We start from the raw sequence: 17977 nt of genomic DNA, 5'->3' as shown, positions 1-17977 counted from the left end.
TTTTAGAAAGAAAAGAAGAAGAACATTTCTTACACCAGCTTGATTTTGCTAGCGTCAGAAAAGTGCCAGCCTCTAAAACAAACAAGCAAGTCTTTTAATGTTAAAAGACTGTAGTTCTTTGAAACGTCTGTGCGCCTGTGCTTAGTAATGAAAAAAGTGAATTTCAAGACGCTTGGCATAAAAGGCAAGCAGAGAGTAATATACAAATGAGGGTATGGGTTTCTGGAAACGGCATTTAAAAAAAATTCTATACAAGACTCATTGTACACGGCGGGATGGAACTTACAATTCCTATGAGTCTAGTAAGATTTCAAAATTAGCAGAATCGAAAAATAGGCTATACGCACAGTGGGAGAGGGAATAAAATGTTTGCACAGGAACGTAGAGTTTGCACGGCAACCATTGCATGACTCTAATAAACAGTCCTGGTGCCGCATTTTGGTGAGCACAGTATTAGAACTCTCGCTAAAAAACAATAGAAATCCTGTCCATCCTTCTTGGTGTTTTCCCACTAAATTAAGAAGGCAGCATAAGGCAGCCTTTGCGGCTTTGTCATTTGGAGCCTCATAACATCAATCTGGATGCTGCACACTTGGTGTAAGAACTTCAATATTTCTTGGAAGCATCTACTGCATCAAAGAAGGCTGTGTAACCCATAGCAGTCTAGAAAACAAGCATTGGCATAGCCAATAGGTCTCACCTGTGGGACCTTATAAGTGTTTAGCCATGCAACAGTTGATGTTGTTGCATCAAGGATATTGTGCTGGATAACTAAACACTTATAAGGTTCCAAAGCCGAGACTTATTGCCTATGCCAATGCTTGTTTCATGTTTCACAGTCTTGTATTTGGCTATGTTCAGAAATCAAAATTGTATTTTATTAAATTAAAGCATTTTCTATAAACTATATTTTTTAAAGAAATTGGCACACATAAATATTTTAGAATAATACTTGAAGAGTCAGATTAATTTAAAAAAAAATAGCTTTAATAACAAGGCTGGGCCCAGTCATGAGAGGTTTGCATTCTTAAAGTGCTTGTGAAAGCTTGTTTGAGGATATTTTTTTTTTTTACTCTTTTCCTATAAAATGGAAATATATATTTAAGAAATGCGTTCTTTCAGTGTGTATTGATTTTTAATGCCTATTTTGAAAGAATTGTGTTCATAAAATTGTACATTGTGTCGATGTTGGAAGCATGACCTGCAGAGTCAGCCATTCTTCGATGTAAAGTACATATCCGGATGGGGCGCGCAGTCCACTGAGCTATCTTGGCAGCCAGTTTAAGATTAGGCACTTTAAAAGCAGAGAGATGTGAGTGGATCAGCCGTCTAACTGCCCCTGTGAGTATTGTCTGGACACCTACAATAACGCCGAGGCTGAGCGGGGAGACGCGATGGAAAGGCCGGCAGGGAAGAGCCAGTTTTTCTCAGTCTGATGTGACATTGTTTATCAAGGCTCTGTGAGAGTATTTTACTGCAGATTCCCCTTTATTTGGCGCTTCTTTAAAGTGTAAATATTATTGTAGATAAGTTCAGGGTTTGTTGCAATATAGTATTAATGTGAAGTTCTTCCCAGAGAATCCCAGCTATTGCCAGAAGTGTGAAGCAAGCCTTTGATGTGTTCTTTTGTGAGGAGGAGGTCTGCTCTTGTGAACTGCACTGAATCAAAGTGCCCATGCCGTGCTTTTGGGCCCTCACCTCACACCAAGCTGTCCGTGCAGGCGCATGAGGGCTTACAAGTCTTGGACTTCTTATCTTGTGAGGGAGCGGGGCCAGCTCTTGTGAACTGCACTGATTCGAAGTGCCCCTGCCGTGCTTTGGGGCCCTCACCCCACAACAAGCTGTCCGTGCAGGAGCGTGAAGGGTTCCAAGCCTTCAATGTGTTCTCTTGTGAGGAGGAGAGCCGGCAAGAAAGTGAAAGTACTTGTGCGCGTACGGCATCTACAGTGCAGCGCCATCTGTTTCCAATTAACAAGAGCGGCGTGATAATTGGAAACAGATGGCGTAGCTGCTCGCTCCCGCAAGGTGGATGCCTTACATGCATGAGTACTCATTGGAAACAGTTAAGCATGGGCGAATTTTGTGAATCTGGCATTCGCGAATTTGCGTATTTGAGAACTCGCAATCCGCAAAATCCCCGAAGTCTCGCGAATTCGCGGATTTTTTTTGTGTGTTCGCAAGGGTTTCTGCCTGTTCGCAAGGGTTTGGTACCAGTTCGCAATTGCGAACTTACTTGTCGGCTCGCAATGGTCGCGACTATGCTGTTTCTACGTCTGGTTCATCATCACAGGTTCCCAGCACACTCTGTTTCACCACTGCCACCCTCTGTTTCACCCATGCCACCCTCTGGTACATCAATGCCACCCTCTGGTTCATCATCACTGTAGATTATGGGGGGGGGGAAAGCAAGCACACCTGCCCTGCTTCAACTGACATGAATTAATTTGGGGTTGGTTTATTAATGTGTCACTGTTTTAAAATTCCAGTCTGGCACCTGATTCCTTATCAGTAATTTGCTTTCTGTTGCAGTGCAATTTTTTTTTCCAGGACCTTTGTGGCCTACTTGTAGCTATTCTATGAGCCTGCTGTGAGGGTCAGAGCAGGGTCATACAATTGTTGCAACTAGCAACTGAACTCTGGAGGGGCCCCAGTCAGGAAGCACTACAGGGAATGGTTACTAATGATGAGTTTGAACTTTTGCACCTGCTAAGTGCTTTCAGTTTTGCAAAACTCGTTTTTCTGCAATTTCGCGGGATTCGTGGGGCGTGAACGTGCGCGAGATCGAATTCGGAAGCTGCGAATTTGTGCGAATATGCGAATTGTTTTTTTGCGGCGTGTTAGTTCGCAAGGTTTTGTGCGTTTTAGCGAGCCGCTTGTAGCGCAACGGCGTGAAGTTACCCTCGCGGTCGTTCACGGGCGCGGCCATCTTGTTTGCATGACGTATTTCCGTTTCCGGGCGCGATGTGTAATCTCGCAAAGTGTGCGGCTCGCTAGTACAATTTTGTGTGTGATCGCGAGGAAAATCTCGCGCGAACTTACCCACGCGGTCGTGAACGGGCGCGGCCATCTTGTTTCTCATTCATTGCTATGGTTCTAGGCATGCTTTTTGTATCCTCTCTGAATCTCTGCCATTCTTTGCTTGTTTGAAGTTTTTTTTAATCTATTTTACTTATTATCTATCCCTCTATTTTTCTAGCTCTATATTTTTGTGTTTTCTGCTACTTTTGGTTAATTTTAAACTACTTTTTTAAACTCTTTTCTTTTCTTCTCTTCCCTATTCTATTTTCTTTATTATTTAGCTTCCTTTCTGCCCAGACCATGGTAAAGGGAGCCGGGAAGCATCCCGAGAAGGGGAAGGGTCCCGCACCCCGTGCCTGGCTCCCGTGCGGGCGTTTGAGGGGGGAGCAGGTCGCACCCCGGGAGATCTTCAGCCCGGAGGAGGTGGCCGCACTAATTTTTTATGTTCAGCGCCGCCTCCCCAGGACCATCATGGCAGGCGGCAAGATCGCTAGCGGGTACGGGATCCAGGAGCGCCGGAAGCGGTGGGAGAAGGTGTGCCGGGCCATGTACCACCACTCTCGGGTCCGGCGCACCTACAACCAGGCCACCCACCGCTGGACGGATGTCCTGGACCGGGAACGCGATCTGCTCGACCTTCTCGGCCTTGAGATCCCCGGGCTTGGTGAGTAGTAGTAGCTATTTCTTTACTATGTTTTCTCCTGCTCTGTGTGTTATTATCTTGAAAATTTTTGTTTTTTACCAAGAGCAATAATGCTGCTGATTACATTTCAGGTAAATTATATTTCAAAATCTTCTGTGCATTTCAGGTGCACTGCTCTCCTTCTCAGTAGCGCTGCTGCTATGCTTATTTGTTTTCGATTTTGTGCTCATTTCATTGGCCTGTGAAATTATGCATGAGTGTAGTTTAAAGAACTGCCTAATGCTAGACACTAAGGGTCAGATTTTTAATTACCGGCGCATCCCTGCAAAGTAGCAGGGATGCGCCAGTAATTGTGCGCCACGCCACCACCACCCATGGTGCGCCGTATTTACAATGCGGCGCACCATGGGTCCAAAACGTCACCAAAGCGTTACGCATCTGTGCCGTAAAGGCGGCGCATTGCGGGAGTTGCGTCGCAACGATGGCGCAGCTCCAGCAATGCTCTGGGGTGCCCTATCTCCCCAATGCTGCATCAAGCCGTATGTCTGCTTCAAGCAGGCGCAGGGTATAAGTCACGCATCATTGTCCTCAAAGTGACTGATTGAAATCTTGTAGATTTCCCTCAGCCACTTTTAGGATGCGTTCCTGCGCAGGAACGCCCTCCCTTGCGCCGGAACGCCCCCTGATGGCGCAGGGCTTTACAACGTGATGCATCTCCCATATGCGTGACGTTGTTAATATACGTCGCACCATGGCGCCTCTTTTGTTCTGCCGCTGCGTCACAAAAGTCACTCAACAATGGAGCAAAAGAGCCGCAAGGGGCTTCTAAATCAGCCCCTACAGACTCAAGTCCAGTCCTTCCTTTGTACACATGGCGATAAGAAGAAATAGTGGTGGTGGATTGATAGTTTGAGTATTTTAATGACTGGTTAATGTAGTAGGAAACTTTAGTGTTGTCGCTGATCTGCAATCACGATGGACTTTGTCTGTCACTTCGCGTGCTGCGGACTGCTGCCTGCCAGTCCTAGGCAAACCTTTTTAGTACTTTGTTTAGTGAGTTACATAAGAACTTTCCAAGTCGACGGTCCTCAAATCAAGCAATACTAATAACGTAGTAGACCACATGAGATCGGTCAATATATCCCGTGGAATAGTTGTCTATTTGCTATTTCGCCAAAATATTTTGTTATTGTTCTTTTGAAATGTTTGATTTGGTTGACAAATATCATCCATGCTTTCTGGTCTTTCTTTCTTTCATGTTGTACATCAGCTCCCCCCAGGGGCAAGAGGACACAGGAGGAGGAGGCTGCTGTTCGCCAGGATGCAGGCCAGGATCGGGCAGGCGAGGGCTCCTTTGCTGGCCCCGGTAAGTTTTAATTTTAATATAGAGTACCTATTTTTTCCTAGCGTTCCTCATTCGATTTTTTCTAAATCGTCTTTGATCTTCTTGTAGACTGGATCTAAATTCTTATCCTGCTTCGACTATGACTCCCTGTGGTATTACTAGATTATTCTTATTAGTCTGTCTGTCTGTGTAGCCAACTAAGATTGCACATTTGGCAATTCCATTGGACTCCCATTCTAGTCAGCAATAGCTCTATGCACTGAGTGCAGTTCTCTGGGATTGTCCATACTGTCTTTTCAAGTCTTCTAAATGTTTATGCTTTGACAATTGCCAACAATGAAAAGGTGAATGACCATCAAGAAAGAATAATATACTACTTTACTTTTGGTTTGGATAGGAGGACAATCCATTCTACTACTGTTGCAGGGACAAATCTGCACAAACAGAACTATGGACACTAAATAATGCATTGCTTAGCTTATCAATTATAATAGGCGCTGTTAGACTTTCCACATACCTCAGTGATAACAGACTTTGTAGTTGAACCCCCAATCTCCTTACTGACTAGATAGTGTGGCAGAGTCATTTAGCTCCCAAAGTCACCGATGATTGATCCCCAATGATGATTAGATTATCCAACGCAGGACAAGAGTAAGGAGTCAGAGTCAAGAAGTGTCAGAGGCACAGACTCATGCTTGCAAAAATTCCAAAACCTTTAGCTCAGCCACTCTTCTGGAGGACCAAAAACCACAGAGTCTATTTAAGTTTAAAAGCTTTGTTAAAAGTAAACACATTTATTAAAATCAAGTTTGTCATAAAAGTAAACGTTTAACTGAAAATGGAAAAGTGCTTAGTGCTGACGATTAATTGGACACATTTCTTGTGGTCGAGCAGAGCTCTCACCTGGTTTGAACTTGATCTTGCTCGTGTTCTTAGAAGTCAAGCTTCTGTCTGTTAGGAGAAAAAGTGGTGCGTGTCAAAAATAAAAAGCAAATTACAAAAAACAATTTGATGGACAGAATGTAGATCAATGTCTTACATTCACCCCAGTACAAGGATCTGGGCCTAAATCCATCGTTTTTTGCACTCCACACCACCCTGGGTCAGATAATGGCTTTATGCAAATCAGCTCTGACCCTGTGCCCCATGGGAACAGTCCAGTCCGAACTACAACAGCCATATCTTTCCCAGACCGGAATCAAGCATCCGAGGACCGGACCGGTTTCGAGGTAACACCTCTCATCAGCCCGGCTAGCTTGACTCCAGTGGTGTGGAGGCTCTGGGACCCACGTCTGAGCTACCCCAGTACACTCAGGGAGAAAATTACAAAAAACAATTTGATGGACAGAATGTAGATCAATGTCTTACATTCACCCCAGTACAAGGATCTGGGCCTAAATCCATCGTTTTTTGCACTCCACACCACCCTGGGTCAGATAATGGCTTAATGCAAATCAGCTCTGACCCTGTGCCCCATGGGAACAGTCCAGTCCGAACTACAACAGCCATATCTTTCCCAGACCGGAATCAAGCATCCGAGGACCGGACCGGTTTCGAGGTAACACCTCTCATCAGCCCGGCTAGCTTGAATCCAGTGGTGTGGAGGCTCTGGGACCCACGTCTGAGCTACCCCAGTACACTCAGGGAGAAAATTACAAAAAACAATTTGATGGACAGAATGTAGATCAATGTCTTACATTCACCCCAGTACAAGGATCTGGGCCTAAATCCATCGTTTTTTGCACTCCACACCACCCTGGGTCAGATAATGGCTTTATGCAAATCAGCTCTGACCCTGTGCCCCATGGGAACAGTCCAGTCCGAACTACAACAGCCATATCTTTCCCAGACCGGAATCAAGCATCCGAGGACCGGACCGGTTTCGAGGTAACACCTCTCATCAGCCCGGCTAGCTTGACTCCAGTGGTGTGGAGGCTCTGGGACCCACGTCTGAGCTACCCCAGTACACTCAGGGAGAAAATTACAAAAAACAATTTGATGGACAGAATGTAGATCAATGTCTTACATTCACCCCAGTACAAGGATCTGGGCCTAAATCCATCGTTTTTTGCACTCCACACCACCCTGGGTCAGATAATGGCTTTATGCAAATCAGCTCTGACCCTGTGCCCCATGGGAACAGTCCAGTCCGAACTACAACAGCCATATCTTTCCCAGACCGGAATCAAGCATCCGAGGACCGGACCGGTTTCGAGGTAACACCTCTCATCAGCCCGGCTAGCTTGACTCCAGTGGTGTGGAGGCTCTGGGACCCACGTCTGAGCTACCCCAGTACACTCAGGGAGAAAATTACAAAAAACAATTTGATGGACAGAATGTAGATCAATGTCTTACATTCACCCCAGTACAAGGATCTGGGCCTAAATCCATCGTTTTTTGCACTCCACACCACCCTGGGTCAGATAATGGCTTTATGCAAATCAGCTCTGACCCTGTGCCCCATGGGAACAGTCCAGTCCGAACTACAACAGCCATATCTTTCCCAGACCGGAATCAAGCATCCGAGGACCAGACCGGTTTCGAGGTAACACCTCTCATCAGCCCGGCTAGCTTGACTCCAGTGGTGTGGAGGCTCTGGGACCCACGTCTGAGCTACCCCAGTACACTCAGGGAGAAAATTACAAAAAACAATTTGATGGACAGAATGTAGATCAATGTCTTACATTCACCCCAGTACAAGGATCTGGGCCTAAATCCATCGTTTTTTGCACGGGGCACAGGGTCAGAGCTGATTTGCATATCGCCATTGTCTAACCCAGGGTGGTGTGGAGTGCAAAAAAACGATGGATTTGGGCCCAGATCTTCGGACTGGGGTGAATGCGTGACATTGATCCACATTCGGTCCATCACCTGTTTTGTTTGCAAATTCCGCCCTAAGTGCGCTGGGGATGCCCAGACGTGGGTCCCAGGCACTCCACACCACTGGAGTCAAGCTAGCCGGGCTGATGAGAGGTGTTACCTCGAAACCGGTCCGGTCCTCGGATGCTTGATTCCGTTCTGGGAAGGACATGGCTTTTGTAATTCGGACTGGACTGTTCCCACGGGGCACAGGGTCAGAGCTGATTTGCATATCGCCATTGTCTAACCCAGGGTGGTGTGGAGTGCAAAAAAACGATGGATTTGGGCCCAGATCTTCGGACTGGGGTGAATGTGTGACATTGATCCACATTCGGTCCATCACCTGTTTTGTTTGCAAATTCCGCCCTAAGTGCGCTGGGGATGCCCAGACGTGGGTCCCAGGCACTCCACACCACTGGAGTCAAGCTAGCCGGGCTGATGAGAGGTGTTACCTCGAAACCGGTCCGGTCCTCAGATGCTTGATTCCGTTCTGGGAAGGACATGGCTTTTGTAGTTCGGACTGGACTGTTCCCACGGGGCACAGGGTCAGAGCTGATTTGCATATCGCCATTGTCTAACCCAGGGTGGTTGGAGTGCAAAAAAACGATGGATTTGGGCCCAGATCTTCGGACTGGGGTGAATGTGTGACATTGATCCACATTCGGTCCATCACCTGTTTTGTTTGCAAATTCCGCCCTAAGTGCGCTGGGGATGCCCAGACGTGGGTCCCAGGCACTCCACACCACTGGAGTCAAGCTAGCCGGGCTGATGAGAGGTGTTACCTCGAAACCGGTCCGGTCCTCGGATGCTTGATTCCGTTCTGGGAAGGACATGGCTTTTGTAGTTCGGACTGGACTGTTCCCACGGGGCACAGGGTCAGAGCTGATTTGCATATCGCCATTGTCTAACCCAGGGTGGTGTGGAGTGCAAAAAAACGATGGATATGGGCCCAGATCTTCGGACTGGGGTGAATGTGTGACATTGATCCACATTCGGTCCATCACCTGTTTTGTTTGCAAATTCCGCCCTAAGTGCGCTGGGGATGCCCAGACGTGGGTCCCAGGCACTCCACACCACTGGAGTCAAGCTAGCCGGGCTGATGAGAGGTGTTACCTCGAAACCGGTCCAGTCCTCGGATGCTTGATTCCGTTCTGGGAAGGACATGGCTTTTGTAGTTCGGACTGGACTGTTCCCACGGGGCACAGGGTCAGAGCTGATTTGCATATCGCCATTGTCTAACCCAGGGTGGTGTGGAGTGCAAAAAAACGATGGATTTGGGCCCAGATCTTCGGACTGGGGTGAATGTGTGACATTGATCCACATTCGGTCCATCACCTGTTTTGTTTGCAAATTCCGCCCTAAGTGCGCTGGGGATGCCCAGACGTGGGTCCCAGGCACTCCACACCACTGGAGTCAAGCTAGCCGGGCTGATGAGAGGTGTTACCTCGAAACCGGTCCAGTCCTCGGATGCTTGATTCCGTTCTGGGAAGGACATGGCTTTTGTAGTTCGGACTGGACTGTTCCCACGGGGCACAGGGTCAGAGCTGATTTGCATATCGCCATTGTCTAACCCAGGGTGGTGTGGAGTGCAAAAAAACGATGGATTTGGGCCCAGATCTTCGGACTGGGGTGAATGTGTGACATTGATCCACATTCGGTCCATCACCTGTTTTGTTTGCAAAAATAAAAAGCAAGCATTCATCAGTTGTGCCAAAAAGTGCAGCAAGACAACAGCTTTCCCTGGAAAAAGGGACATTTTTACTTTAAAGTAGACAGCCACAAATTATTACATTGTTTGCTGATTTTTTAACATTTCTTTATTCCTAGACCAAATATTATATAGTAGTGAGTGGTGTATTCTAACATTCTTAAATGTACTTTGTAGGTGGAACATCTGGTGGCGGGGCCAGCGCAGAGGTGGTGGTGGTGGATGAGGGGAACACTTCTGGGGAGGATGCGGTGCAAGTGCCGGACGACACCAGTGTGCCTGTGAGGGTTCACACGGTGGTGGCGGGCAGAGGTAAGCTATATTTTCCTTACTTATTGAGATTGAAGACTGCAGAGTGTGCTATCTGGGGCTCTGGGAGGGGGAGGGGAGGGGGCGCACCAGCAAGTGCAAGGAGCCTGCGCCCGCTATCTGCACGGGTGTATTATAAATCAACCAGGTAGTAGCCTCCTCTAAATGTACTTCGACTTAGCTGTGTAGTTTTTGGCGAGAAGAATCCCAATCAGATCTGAGATGAACTTGATGGATGGGTTGAACGAAAAGCGAAAGAAGGGTGTAAGTAAGTGTGGAAGGACGAGAAATGTAATGATGACTGGCAAAGAAGAATGATATGTGTTTGCTTGGTCCCTGAGGTGGCTGGGAAGGAAAGAATATGGTATGGTGCATGGCTGGGTGAATGATGAAGCAAGGATGGGTGGAAGGAGAACAGCCTGGGTGGGTGAAACAGAAACTGTATGTGTGCATATACTTTGAATGGATGGATGCCTGGATCATGGTACTATCTGACTCTTAGATAGCATATACTCTTAGATAGCATATGTGTATCTAGAGAGAGTAGACGGTCACTGGATGAACTAAGTGTTACTTTGAAGAGCATGTAACACTGCACCCGCACGTCCGTTCCAGTGTATGAAAGGCAAGGAAAAGAAGTTGTCATTTTGTCCAAATACTACCATGAATAGTAGCAGTAGTTTGTATTGCAACTGCAAGCACAGCATATATCCGGTTCTTACGGTGGACACTCCCTGCCTCTCTTAATAACTTTAGTTTAGTAGTAGTAAGTCATTCATGTGTGGGTGTATCACTGTTCACTCAATAATAAGCAAAGCACCTAAAGTCATCCCATATGTAATCAAATACATCCCATGTGAAGTGATAGATAATCAGATTATTTAGCTACTTCATTTTCCATTTCTAGTACTCATTTGCACTGTAGGGTGAAAGTTAAATTAATTAAGCAGTAGCCCTTTTAACAGAGTATTCTCAGTGCCACCCGTAATAGAAAAGTAAGAGCTTCACCACCTGCATGTACTGGACCGGTACAGTAACGCAAGTCTGTCTCGCTCATCATGGTGTGCGTCTGTTTTTCTCAGGTGCAAGTTCACTGCGCTGGCATTATGCCGGCTTGCATAAGATAACGTACCAATTTTCCTAAACAAGAGAGAAGAAGAAGAATAAGACTGGTGTACTGTCATAGTCGACTGTAATGGAAGTCCACGGTGCTCGTAGAATTTGTTCCTTAAACTCCCACTAATGTTAGAGCAAGGATGAAGAAGTGGGAGGTTAGATAGATACTGTCCTCAATAGTTATGTACTGTGCTTTCAATTTGCTACTTGTACTGTGACACAACTTTCTGCTCAATCATTTTGAGCAGCCCGGGGGAAGAGGGTTAGGGTTTGGAAAATAGATGGGAATGGGGGTTTCTTTTTGGGTAGGTTTTGTTGAGAGAAGAAAAAAAAAGCACAGCATGGACAAACAATAATTGAAGATAAAGAAATCTTTGGGTACAAAGCTAACCATAAATCTTTTACGTGACATAAAGGAAGTGCATGCACTACTGCATGCATTGTTAGTGAAAAGTAAGTAGTACTTTCGACAACCGTGATGCGACAGTACAGGGCTGCAGTGTTTTCACTTGCCTATCTCTGCACTCAGAGAAACACTTCTTACATTAAATTAGGTTTAAAAAATAGCCGAAGTAAAACCTATAGAATGGCTGTAGGGATCAATTTAGAAGCAGAGAGAGATCCAAGAAATGCAGTCACAGTCATAGAATAAAACAATGGATACTGTATCTGTATGTTGTTGTAGTTGTCCTGTTGAATTTGGTAAGTAAGTTGCATGCAGAAAAAAATTCCTCTTATTAGCGGCACTCCTCCATTCCAGCTGACGCTTCGTCCATCAATGTTGGTGACCAGAAGACACCCTGTCCACTGCCTGCCTGGCGGATGCTGAATTGCAGCTCGCTAAAGTGAAGCCTGACTCCATCCTTTTTTTCCCATTGCACAGACTGAAACCCGGCCTATAATTATTGACGGAAAAACAGGAAGTGATATTAGAACACCACTGATAAATAAATATAAGGTATGTACGCTGTGTAGTGCAAAAAGTCACACTTTGAGTTTCCTAATAGACAGTACAATATTTTTGAAAGTGCGTACTCTATCTGAGTCTCCTTTTGAAAGATAAATAAGTATGGGCAAATTAATTTAGCGGATCTTTCCCCTCAAGCTAGGTGTACTGTAAACTGTGTTTTAGAACAAAATTAGACCTTCCCAGCAGTGCTCCCACCCAGACCCTTACTAAAGCCAGTCGCAAAAATGTAGAAGACCCCCAATCAGATCTCAAAAAACAAGGCCTATTAGAAAACTGGTGACAAAACGTACTTTGAAAGTAAAAGTAGGCCCAAATACCCCCTTATCCACCATGGATTGTATTCAAACCACTTGCAAGCAAGCAAAAGTATCCATACCCAGCATCGCTCCAAGACTCGCAAACCCCCCCACCCAAACACATGCAATACAAATACTGCTAACCCTGACGAGCCCTAAGTTAAGAATAGTGGCAAAGGCTTTCTTTAACTATGCCAAATCCCCCCTTTCCCACCATGGATTTTCTTCAAATCACTTGCAACCAAAATTACACATTCCCACGAGTACTCTAAGACCCCAGAACTCAGTTGCAAAAATCTAGAACACCCCGAAAAACATGCAATCCTGCTGCTAGGGCTAACCCTAACGAACCCTAAGTTACAAAAAGTGCCAAAAGGCTTTTCCTTATGGATTTTGTCCAAACCAATTCTATCCGGTATTAGACCTTCCCAGGAATGCCCCAAGACCCGCCAACCCACCCGCAAAAAAGCACAACACCCCCAAACAGCCAAAAAGGAGAATCTCATACTTACAATATTTATCGGCCTTCGGTCCAAACACGCTGTGCAGCTAGGTCATAACTCCTGTTTTCCACCACGGATTTCCTGAAAAGCAAATGCAATCAAGATTAGACTGTCCCAGCAGTGCTCGCAGACCCCAAAACTCACCCACAAACACCCGGAACCCCCCCAAAGAGCACCTCAAAGGCAAGCAAGTCAGCAAAAACGCAAAAACAATTTCGCCACCGATTTGGTCCAAAGCACTTTTATCCGGTATTAGAGCTTCCCAGCAATGGCCCCAGAGCCATCAACCCAGGCAAAAACTAGTAGAAGACCCCCAAACAGCCAAAAAGCAAAAGTACAAAAATGGGGACTTAGTCATTTTCTTGGCAATTTACAAAATCACTCCGCGCGCGCTCCGCAGCTAGGCCCCAACTCCCCTCTGCCACCATCGATTTGCTTCAAACCTCTTGCAATCTAAAGTATCCATAGCCAGCAGTGCTCCCAGACCCCGAAACCCACCCACAAACACCAGGAAGCCCCCCAAACAGGCCCCCGAAAACGCTACATTGAGCAAAATGTCAGAAATAGCAAAATAAAATTCTGCATGGATTTTGTCCAAACCACTTCTATCCGGTATTAGACCTTCCCAGCAATGCCCCAAGACCCGCCAACCCACCCGCAAAAAAGCACAACACCCCCAAACAGCCAAAAAGGGAAATATCATACTTACAATATTTATCGGCCTTCGGTCCAAACGCGCAGTGCAGCTAGGTCATAACTCCCGTTTTCCACCACGGATTTCCTAAAAAGCAAATGCAATCAAGATTAGACTGGCCCAGCAGTGCTCGCAGACCCCAAAACTCACCCACAAACACCCGGAACCCCCCCAAAGAGCACCTCAAAGGCAAGCAAGTCAGCAAAAACGCAAAAAAAAATTCGCCTCCGATTTGGTCCAAAGCACTTTTATCCTGTATTAGAGCTTCCCAGCAATGGCCCCAGAGCCGTCAACCCAGGCGAAAACTAGTAGAAGACCCCCAAACAGCCAAAAAGCAAAAGTACATAAATGGGGACTTAGTCATTTTCTTGGCAATTTCCAAAATCACTCCGCGCGCGCTCTGCAGCTAGGCCCCAACTCCCCTCTGCCACCATGGATCTGCTTCAAACCTCTTGCAATCGAAAGTATCCATAGCCAGCAGTGCTCCCAGACCCCGAAACCCACCCACAAACACCAGGAAGCCCCCCAAACAGGCCCCCGAAAACGCTACATTGAGCAAAATGTCAGAAATAGCAAAAAAAAATTCTGCATGGATTTTGTCCAAACCACTTCTATCCGGTATTAGACCTTCCCAGCAATGCCCCAAGACCCGCCAACCCACCCGCAAAAAAGCACAACACCCCCAAACAGCCAAAAAGGGAAATATCATACTTACAATATTTATAGGCCTTCGGTCCAAACGCGCTAAGCAGCTAGGTCATAACTCCCGTTTTCCACCACGGATTTCCTGAAAAGCAAATGCAATCAAGATTAGACTGTCCCAGCAGTGCTCGCAGACCACAAAACTCACCCACAAACACCCGGAACCCCCCCAAAGAGCACCTCAAAGGCAAGCAAGTCAGCAAAAACGCAAAAAAATTTCGCCTCCGATTTGGTCCAAAGCACTTTTATCCGGTATTAGAGCTTCCCAGCAATGGCCCCAGAGCCGTCAACCCAGGCGAAAACTAGTAGAAGACCCCCAAACAGCCAAAAAGGGAAATATCATACTTACAATATTTATCGGCCTTCGGTCCAAACGCGCTGTGCAGCTAGGTCATAACTCCCGTTTTCCAACGGGGATTTCCTGAAAAGCAAATGCAATCAAGATTAGACTGTCCCAGCAGTGCTCGCAGACCACAAAACTCACCCACAAACACCCGGAACCCCCCCAAAGAGCACCTCAAAGGCAAGCAAGTCAGCAAAAACGCAAAAACAATTTCGCCACTGATTTGGTCCAAAGCACTTTTATCCGGTATTAGAGCTTCCCAGCAATGGCCCCAGAGCCGTCAACCCAGGCGAAAACTAGTAGAAGACCCCCAAACAGCCAAAAAGCAAAAGTACAAAAATGGGGACTTAGTCATTTTCTTGCCAATTTCCAAAATCACTCTGCGCGCGCTCTGCAACTAGGCCCCAACTCCCCTCTGCCACCATGGATCTGCTTCAAACCTCTTGCAATCGAAAGTATCCATAGCCAGCAGTGCTCCCAGACCCCGAAACCCACCCACAAACACCAGGAAGCCCCCCAAACAGGCCCCCGAAAACGCTACATTGAGCAAAATGTCAGAAATAGCAAAAAAAAATTCTGCATGGATTTTGTCCAAACCACTTCTATCCGGTATTAGACCTTCCCAGCAATGCCCCAAGACCCGCCAACCCACCCGCAAAAAAGCACAACACCCCCAAACAGCCAAAAAGGGAAATATCATACTTACAACATTTATCGGCCTTCGGTCCAAACGCGCTGTGCAGCTAGGTCATAACTCCCGTTTTCCACCACGGATTTCCTGAAAAGCAAATGCAATCAAGATTATACTGTCCCAGCAGTGCTCGCAGACCCCAAAACTCACCCACAAACACCCGGAACCCCCCAAAGAGCACCTCAAAGGCAAGCAAGTCAGCAAAAACGGAAAAAAAATGTCACCTCCGATTTGGTCCAAAGCACTTTTATCCGGTATTAGAGCTTCCCAGCAATGGCCCCAGAGCCGTCAACCCAGGCGAATACTAGTAGAAGACCTCCAAACAGCCAAAAAGCAAAAGTACAAAAATGGGGACTTAGTCATTTTCTTGGCAATTTCAAAAATCATTCCGCGCGCGCTCTGCAGCGAGGCCCCAACTCCCCTCTGCCACCATGGATTTGCTTCAAACCTCTTGCAATCTGAAGTATCCATAGCCAGCAGTGCTCCCAGACCCCGAAACCCACCCACAAACACCAGGACGCCCCCAAACAGGCCCCCAAAAATGCTACATTGAGCAAAATGTCAGAAATAGCAAAAAAAAAATTCTGCATGGATTTTGTCCAAACCACTTCTATCCGGTATTAGACCTTCCCAGCAATGCCCCAAGACCCGCCAACCCACCCGCAAAAAAGCACAACACCCCCAAACAGCCAAAAAGGGAAATATCATACTTACAATATTTATCGGCCTTCGGTCCAAACGCGCTGTGCAGCTAGGTCATAACTCCTGTTTTCCACCACGAATTTCCTGAAAAGCAAATGCAATCAAGATTAGATTGTCCCAGCAGTGCTCCCAGACCCCAAAACTCACCCACGAACACCCGGAACCCCCCCAAAGAGCACCTCAAAGGCAAGCAAGTCAGCAAAAACGCAAAAAATGTTCCCTCTGATTTGGTCCAAAGCACTCTTATCCGGTATTAGAGCTTCCCAACAATGGCCCCAGAGCCGTCAACTCACCCGCAAAGAAGTAGAACACCCCCACAAGTGCAGAGTCTTTCTTCATTGGGCGTAATCCAGCCCTCTGCTTTGAGGGAAATAGGAGTCTGGAGGAGGAGGATAGAGGAGCATGTTCTTGTGAACTTGTGAACCTGAGGAATGCAGACTGCGGCACCTTCAAATTAATAAGCAAACAAGTGAAGACAGTTCTGCTGATGGGCTTGTTTTTGTGATTAGGTGATTAAAGTTTGAATTATATTAACTGTGCAAAACAAAGACAGACACACAGGAATAAAAGTGAATAAGGACGAAAAAGAAAGTTATTGATTCATTGTCTCATTTTCAGGGCTCGGTGTCAGGGAATAAGAATAAGGGTTCGTAATCATACTCTGCGAATTCAGGCAGGATGAGGTCAGTGTCACCAAACAGAGAAGAAATTCCCTCATCTACGTTGCTGTCCTCCTCATCTTCATCCGGCGTGCTTTCTCGTACTTTGTAATCTGGTGGTATGAGGTGCTGATTCATCTTGATCATTGTTAACCTCTCCACATTTTTGGGCGAGAGGCGGCTCCGTTTGGAAGTTACAATGCCACCAGCAGCACTGAAAACACGTTCAGAAGACACGCTTGCGAATGGGCAAGACAAGTAGTTTATAGCCAGGTTGGAGAGCTGTGCCCACAATTCTTTTTTCCCATGCCAATACGCCAATGGGTCAGCATTAACATAGACCTCTGTTGAGTCATTCAGATAGTCCTGCACCATCGACTCAAGGTCCTCCAAGGTTCCTCCACTTTGCTTACTTTTTGCTGTGACCTTTTGAGAACCAAACCCAAGCCGAGTTAGCCAATCCTCTTCTGCATCCAATGTTACTGTTGTGTCTGGTGCAGATGATCCGGTTGCCGGTGACTTTAACGGCTGAGAGGTCACTTGTGCCACAGCCACAGGTGCAGAAGTGGATTCTTTTGACTGGGGATGGCCTGCTGATGCTGATGTACTGCCTTTTCCTTCAATTTGCTGCCGTTCTCTTTCAAACCTCTTGGCTGACACGGCTAGCCAACGTTTGTACTTTGTAACATCTTCATCATCAAAAGGAAAGAATGCTCGGCCTGCCAGCGCCTTTTTGTAGCGTGGATCCAGAATAGTAGCACAAATGTAATGCTGTTCTGAGTGGATCATTTTAAGACGTTCATCACCACGTAGGCGCTCTAATAATTTCTCAGCCAAAACAAAAGCATCTTGCTTTTTTTCATCTTTTTGAAACATGGAAGACACCGCCTTCAGTTGTTGCTCCAGCATGCGCAACAATGGGATAGCTTTTCCCAAATTACAGTCCTCCTTGCTGACTGCACGCGTGAAGACCTCAAAAGGACGAAGCATGTCTGTCAGGCTTTTAACTAGGTTCCATTGCGCCGCATCTAGCCTCAGGTCCTTCTTAGCTGTACACAGTGTTAAGAAATACTGATCGAGTACCGTATACTGCTCATACAGACGCTCAAGCATGTAGAAGGTTGAGTTCCAACATGTTGGCACCTCCTGGATGAGTGCTTTCACTGGCATTCGACGTTCATGTAGCAGGCTCCTCAGATGCTTCCGGGCCTTAAAAGAATGGCTGAAATGGTTGCACATTTTTCCGCAGGTGTCCACTAACTCGCACGCTGGACTGTCTTCATCACTCAAGAATTTTTTAACAACCAGGTTTATACAGTGCGCCAAACATGGCACTCTGAAATAGTGACCCAGCTCCATGGCCTTAACTACATTGGCGCCATTATCCGTGGAAACATAACCAATCTGGTGTTTTTTTGG

This window comes from Lissotriton vulgaris, chromosome 5 (genome assembly GCF_964263255.1).
Source record: "Lissotriton vulgaris chromosome 5, aLisVul1.2, whole genome shotgun sequence".
Classification (NCBI taxonomy): Eukaryota; Metazoa; Chordata; class Amphibia; order Caudata; family Salamandridae; genus Lissotriton; species Lissotriton vulgaris.
This window is presented reverse-complemented; position numbering follows the sequence as displayed.